This window comes from Sorex fumeus, unplaced genomic scaffold (genome assembly GCF_029834395.1).
Source record: "Sorex fumeus unplaced genomic scaffold, SorFum_2.1 ptg000037l, whole genome shotgun sequence".
NCBI classification, from domain to species: Eukaryota; Metazoa; Chordata; class Mammalia; order Eulipotyphla; family Soricidae; genus Sorex; species Sorex fumeus.
Window position 1 is genome coordinate 68,330,131 of NW_026606094.1, and position 6,821 is coordinate 68,336,951.

Sequence of the window (6,821 nt, forward strand, 5' to 3'; positions counted from 1 at the left end):
TCAGGAATTACTCCTGGCAGTGCTCAGGGGACCATATGGGATGCTGGGAATCAAACCCAATTCAGCCACGTGCAAGGCGAACGCCCTACCCGCTGTACTATTGCTCCAGCCCCTCTTTATTATTTCTCTCAATGAGAACACATTTTAAAGTACAACATTGGGTTTATCTTGTTTGTAAAATTTTAAATGCTGCCTTATTCACTTATTTCAATCGGGTATTTCTTTTTTCTTCTTTTTTTTTTTAATGAGTCATCATGAGGTACAGTTGCAGACTTACAAATTTTTGTGCTTGGGTTTCAATTATATACAATGATCAAATACCCATCCCTCCACCAGTGCCCATTTCCCACCACCACGGATCCCAGTATCCCTCCCACCGCCCATCCCCCCCATCCCACCCTGCCACAGAGGCAGGGCATTCTCAATCGGGTATTTCTTATGTTAGTTAATAATTGCCAGATACCTAAATATGTGATATGAATTTCACTGTCACTGTCCTCCCGCCATTCATCAATTTGCTCGAGTGGGCCTGGTAACATCTCCATTGTGACAATTGTTACTGTGTTTGGCATATCGAATATGTTATGGGTAGCTTGCCAGGCTTTGCCGTGCGGGCGCGATACTCTCGGTAGCTTGCTGGGCTCTCTGAGAGGGGCGGAGGAATAGAACCCGGGTCAACCATGTTGGCCACTTGCAAGGCAAACACCCTACCTGCTGTGCTATCGCTCCAGCTCATGTCTAAGCAAGCATTTTACTTTATTAGTATTTTTATTTTGTGTCCTTCCTTTGCTGCTGTTGCTATGACCAGGGGCCACACAGATGCCTGGCTATGGGTTTCACATTTAGTTGTGGCTCCAACTAAGATCTCATCTTTCAGTTTTGGCATTGTCAGTCTGGCTGTAAGGCTCACTGGGATCTCTGCAATGCTCACACACCTACTTGCCAGGGCTTTGGTACGCATTTATTTTAGACATGATTTCTTACCTTTTGTATTGCTTTGGCAACCTTTCTTAATGGAGGGACCAGTTCTGGACAGAACCATCAAGGCTATTATGATGCCCAGGTTATGAGAGAAGTATTAACCCAAGAGAATCAAATAATTATCTCTGATTTGGATAAACAAATTACTGGAAGGTAAAGAGCTCATCATTCTACCTGTTTTGAACTAAGGGTCCTCTGAAGAAGTACTGAAAAATGAAATATACTTAATTTGGGAGCCCACACCCAGAAGTGCTCAGTGCTCTGAGCTCAGGATTACTCCTGGTGGTACTTGGGGGACCATATGGGATGCCAGGGACTGAATCAAGGTCAGCCTTGGGCAGAACAAACGCCCTATCCATTATACTATCTCTCCAGCCCTATGGAAAATAATATTTTAAAATAAAATAAACAGGGTTCCTCTATGCTCAAGGGCTCTGTCCCCCAACAGTTCAGGTAGGAGACCTTGACCAGGGAAGCCAGACTTTGGTCTGGCATCAGGAAAGTAAAGTCAGTGAATGGGCTGTGAGTCCTCCCAGTCTCCTCATGGAGCCCAGATCATGCCCACAGCCTAGGAGTCAGCAGGTGTATGTATGAGTCTCATTCTCTGGGTTCTCTTTCCCAGACACTTTCCGTCTTTGTTTACATCATCAAATACTTAGCCTTTCAGAGCCTCCATTTCCTCCCAGTAAAATGGGGATGATAACAGTTCTGCTCCGCAGGGTTGTTGAGAGGATAAACTCAAGTCACAGGATAGAAGCTGTCTTCTGGACAATTGCAACAGCAGTTGGCACACACACACACACACACACACACACACAAACTTGTTTTTGTGTATGTTTTAGATTTTTACGGTGTTAGAAAACTTCTATATTATCTTCCATTTCATCACTAGCATACAATCAATAGACATTAAGTATATCATATTGTATCCAATGATTACCACTATTTCCAAATTGTTTTTATCATCTCAAACTGAACTTATGCACTCATTAAACTGTAACTTCCTATTTTCCCTTCATCTTTACTTCTGCTCAACCTCTTCTATTTTTTCTATCATCTATCTATCTATCTATCTATCTATCTCTATCTCTCTCTCATTTTGCCTGATTTAAACACCTGATTTTATAGATGAGGGAAACAGAGGCAGGGATATAAAAATGAGATAAATATCAATAAATATGTGAAAAATAATGATAGGAGAAATATATGTATAATGTTCAAATATTTATGTGGGGCAATATAAAATATGGTAATTGGGCATATATATATGTGGACTGGAGCGATAGCACAGCGGGTAGGGCGTTCGCCTTACAAGCAGCCAACATGGCTGACCCGAGTTCGATTCCTCCGCCCCTCTCGGAGAGCCCGGCAAGCTACCGAGAGTATTCGATATGCCAGACACAGTAACAACAAAGTCTCCAATGGAGACGTTACTGGGTCCGCTCGAGCAAATCAATGATCAACGGGAGGGCCTTTACATTTACATTTACATGTGTGTATGCAAAGTTTTATACCCACATTTAAGGGTGGTTAAAGACACTTACCAGGGCAATGTGAATTGATATATACACTTTCCTAAAACCCACATGAATAATCTACATTTTGAAAGTTTCCTACTATATCATTATTTCTTTTTTTCACATTTTCACACTTAATTCATGACTCTTAAAGTACTGCAAAGCCTATGTTTAATTTTTAGCATGAATTAATTGAGATCTATTTGAAAGTTTTACAATACCTTTCAAGGTAACTGGAAACTCCTAAGGTATTAGAACATCAAATTTTAGAATTATTAGACTGATATATGGCTGGTTGATGGCAAAATGGGCTAGACACAAATACTTGCTTACTAAGGCCAAAGAAAAAAATGCATAGATTAAGATGTTTTGGAGGAAAGTTTTCTTTTGTTCCTCCCTTTGATGAGATTGGACAGAAAAGTCTGCTTGGTTTTGAGTCACCGAGTTTCCAGTATTTTCTCTCTCTCTTCCTTCCTTTCTTCTTTCCTTCCTCCCTCCCTCCCTCCATTCCTTCCTTTCTTTCTTCCTTTTTGATAATTTTAGCTTTTTCTCTCCACTTTATTTAAGTGCCTTGGTTTACAAAGTTCTTCATGATGATTTGTTACAGGCTTTCAACATTCCAATTCCAGTCCCACCACCACTGTGACCTTCCCTCCACCATGTCCCTATTTCCCTGTCCATCCCTCAAGCCTACCCCCATAGAAATCCTAAAACCCACATGAATAAAATAATTTATTTTATATTGCTTGTTACCACTAATGGAATGATCAAAAAATACTTTAGTAGAAGAAAATTTGTGAAAATTTTATCTCACCATGGTGACACCATGTCCTTCTCTGAGGTTTACTTTTGTGTTAATGTTTTTGTTAGTTAAGATTTAGTTGTCCCAACTGGGACATCAGTATGGTAGAGTTTAAAGATGCTACTACAGAAAATCCAGGATATGTAATTGGGCAGTTGGACTGGAGGCATAGCTATGGCTGTTGGGGTCTGAGTGGCTGCTGGGGCTTTGGTAGGGTGGGAATTTCATCTGTTCCCCTTCTGAGTTCACCCAGGTGTTTGAGAAATGTTTGTGATTAGTTGAGATTTATTATGAGTCTCTGGAACAAGGTCAGTATATGAGCTTATATGGCAGTGGCAGTGGGATGTGGGTTGAGTTTTCAGTATTTCTGAAGCAGATGGAGCGAAAGGTTAAATTCTTCTGTGGGTAGGCTCCTCTTGGATTGATGATAAGAACCCAGGATGAACTTACAATTCTAATGAATCTAAGCTCTAATATTAATTATCCAAATCTATGGTCACCTGTCCATGGGCTTTCTGGGATTATAGTCATCTGTTAGGTGAAAGAGAATCTCAGTATTTGAAGATTTCTCAAAAAATGAAAAGAACTACCATATAATCGATCAGCAATTCTATTCCTAGATATCTACTCAAAAATACAAAAAATTACTTTGAAAATATATATGCTCTCCTATGTTCACTGAAGCATTATTTCTGATAACCAAGATGAGCAAATAACCCAAATACACATTAACAGATGAATGAAACATGATGTTGTATCTATACCCAATGAACTGATTCTCTGCTATAAAAAGAGATGAAGTTATGTTCTTTGTCAAAACCTGGATGAAACTTGAAAGGGTCATTCTAGGTCATATGGAAAAAGGCCATATGGAGAAAGATGCATCAGATGACCTCACTCACAGGTGATATATAAATGACAAGAGATTGTACAATGACCCCAGGCTAGAAAAAAATAGAAGTGAAGTTTCCTTTCCTCCACCTCTCAACACAATAGGGTTAATTTAGCTCTATATATCATTGATATGACAGCATCTGTGGAGAAGGGGAAATATGTGGAATTATAAGAGAATTTTGTTTCTATAGCATAGAGGTCATTGAATTTATGGAGTCTCCATTTGAAAGAGTTCCTTCTACTGGCTGCTCTAAGCAGGAGCCTATTAATTTAGGACATTCTATTCATTGTTGAAGATGCACTTAAGATGAAAAAAATTGAGTATAAAAAATTCATTGTTGGATCTAATTTGCCTAGTTTTAGTTCTGACTGTAGCTTCTTGGAGCACTCTTTTTTCATCTATCAACTTCATTGAGACACACAGTACATAAAATAAAATTTACCCAGCATGCACCTTTTGTTACTACCACCACAACCAGAATATTAATATTTCCACTTCCTCCAATTCCCCTGTTACTTTTTGCTATGAATTCCCATCTCATATCTCTCCCTATATATAGGGAACAGTTCAGCTTTCAGCACTGCTGGTTCAAGTTTCAAATAAGAGGAGGCACACAGTATGCACTCTTATATCTAAATTCGATCATTCAGAATGATGTTGAAATTAATCTATGTTGTATACATCAGTGGTTTCAATATTTTATTGCTGAGAAGTATTCCATTTTATGAATAGACCATAATTTAAAAATCCATTTTCTTGTTGATGGACCTTTATTTAAAGTTTGGTATAAAGTACCATCAACATTTGTCTATAAATCTTTTTTATATGGACATAGGTTTTCTTTTTCTATTAAGTAAATATTTTGAAGTCTGAAATAGTGAATCATATGATAAATATATATTTAACTTGGTTAGAAATTTCTGAGCTGTTTCAAAAAGTGGTTGCATATTCCACCAGTAGTATACAAGATTTAGAGTTCTTTCACAATATTGCCAGCACTTGATGTTGTCTGTCATTATAATTTTAGTCTTTTTGGTGAAGATACTAAGTTTACAGAACTCATTCGGACTTTATTTTCACAGGTGGTGAGATACTCTTGGAGACTTTTAAATTAAACTTCCTATTTTGAGATAATCACGGATTCACAACATGATTATGGATTGTAGACTCAGATTATCAGGGAGCTCCTGTGGTTTCTATGTCCCTTTCTTCCAATGGTAATGAAAGCTCATGGAGCCTTTTAAAAGAACATACCTCTCAGAGTTTAATGAACGTCAACAGAAACCAGGCACACTCTAATTATGCATTGGGTCCAATTGTCATCGAGACAGGCAGAGCTGCCTCAATCACAAGCTGATGTTTACCATGAACATCACATTCCAACAACTGTTGGAAGACTCACTGATTTGTTAATAATAGTGGCAGAGCTAGCTCTGAGTGTTTCCAATCTGAAAGTTCAATGTGCGCAATTTAAATTGGAAATCTCCTTTGGAAAAAAAACCAAGAGTTGAGTGAAGGGCAAAGAGAGAGTCAAACCTGAGGCCCAAGGGAAATTTCTCTCGAGTTCTGCCAGTAGGACCTTTGCTAAGCAAGTCTTTTTCTTTTCTTACTCAAAAATTTTCATCTTTCTGACTTTGGAACTAACTGGGTGGTAGTTCCATTTAGGGATAATGAAATAACTATGAACTTCAAATAGCCCCCAATCTCATTTGCACTAATAGTTTTAAATATTTGGCTAAATCCCAAAATAAGTAATAAAAGGAGCTGATGAGGTTTTAGTGTTTCAGGCTTCCCCAGTCCACATCTGGTGGAAGAACTGATAAGTGGCATAACACTGAGATCCAGGGAGCCTGCATGAGGGGGAGGGAGTGAGAAAGACCCAGATAATCTTCAGGATGGATAATGAGGCCCTGTGGAGTTGAGATCGTATGAGGTAGCAAATCTTTATTCTAAAGGTTATACAATACTCCTAAGAAGACATAAAGACAGGGAAGGTGGAGAAACTAAGCTAACTGTAGTTATAAATGTAATTTTATACATTTTATACTAACAAGAAAAAAGGTGAAAATTTGATGAAAAATGAACACAGTGACCTTTCCTCTATCATCTTCCTTTAGAAGATGTAGAAGATGAGCTTTTTTTTCGGGGGGGGGGTCACACCCAGCGATCCAGTGGTTACTTCTGACTTTGCACTCAGGAATTACTCCTGGCAATGCTTGGGGGACCATATGGGATGCTGGGGGTTGAAGCCTGGTTGGTCACGTGCAAGGCAAACACTCTACCCACTGAGCTATTGCTCCGACCCCAAAGATGAGCATTTTTAGAACAGCCCCATATTACTGTCAAGGGGCAACATCTCTTTAGGTGGTAACTTTTGGCCCTATGGTGAAGCTGAAGATACCAACTGGACATTCTTTCAACACCCTAACTCTCCCCTACCCTTCTTTTCTTTTTTTTCTTTTTTCCACTTTATAATATAATTTTTATTTTATTTATTTATTTTTAATTTTTATTTGTGAAACACCCTGAGGTACAGTTGTAGACTTAGGTGGTGGAAAATGGGCACTGCTGGAGGGATGGGTGTTTGATCATTGTACAATTGAATCCCCTTCTTTTCTTATTCTTG